Below are 621 nucleotides of genomic sequence, written 5' to 3'. Positions count from 1 at the left end.
TTTATTTTTTTTTTTTCTGAAATGACTTTTTACTCCGAATATTTTTAGTGTCCTTTTAGAGTTGAATGATTTGGCACACATTTTCACTCTTTTTGACCCCTTCAGTATGACTTTAAAATAATACATTTGTTGTTGTTGATTATTTTCTAAAAAAAAAAAAAAGCATTAAATAAAACAAGTAATATATTTAAAGGGTGTTGCTGCTGCCTCATATAATGTTCCCATGTTATAAGTGACTCAAGCTCACAGCACAGATGGAGTTTCTGTGTGAAGCAGCATTTACTGTGAACTGAGCCACTCCAAGACACTGAACAAACTGAACCATGAGCTGCTTGCATGAACACGCTTCATTGCCGAGCTGAAACATGCAGTACATATATTTAAAGCTGCAGTCCGTAACTTTTTTTGGTTAAAAATGATCCAAAATCAATATTTGAGCAAGTACATAACCAGTCAGTGTTCAAAACTATCGCCTTACTTTAGCCCAATTCACAATGGTTATCTTATAATAATGTTTTCTAATTTGAGTGGTACGGGTAGGTTTTCGCGGGAAATTCGAGCATGCCGCTGCATCATTACGTCACGTCTGTAAACATAAAGAAGTTGTCCCGGCTACTAGGC

The 621-nt window shown here is 35.6% G+C and overlaps 1 protein-coding gene across 2 annotated transcripts in view; it reads right to left on the bottom strand.

Annotated features, from left to right (window-relative positions):
• LOC107660715 (leucine-rich repeat and calponin homology domain-containing protein 4-like) overlaps window positions 1–621 on the bottom strand; it is a 61,133-nt gene that overhangs the window by 14,380 nt on the left and 46,132 nt on the right. The window lies entirely within an intron of this gene.

The sequence above is a fragment of the Sinocyclocheilus anshuiensis genome, unplaced genomic scaffold (genome assembly GCF_001515605.1).
Source record: "Sinocyclocheilus anshuiensis isolate Anshui unplaced genomic scaffold, SAMN03320099.WGS_v1.1 scaffold1823, whole genome shotgun sequence".
Lineage (NCBI taxonomy): Eukaryota > Metazoa > Chordata > Actinopteri > Cypriniformes > Cyprinidae > Sinocyclocheilus > Sinocyclocheilus anshuiensis.
Note: the sequence above shows the minus strand (reverse complement) of the source record. Positions and strands in the feature narration are given on the sequence as shown.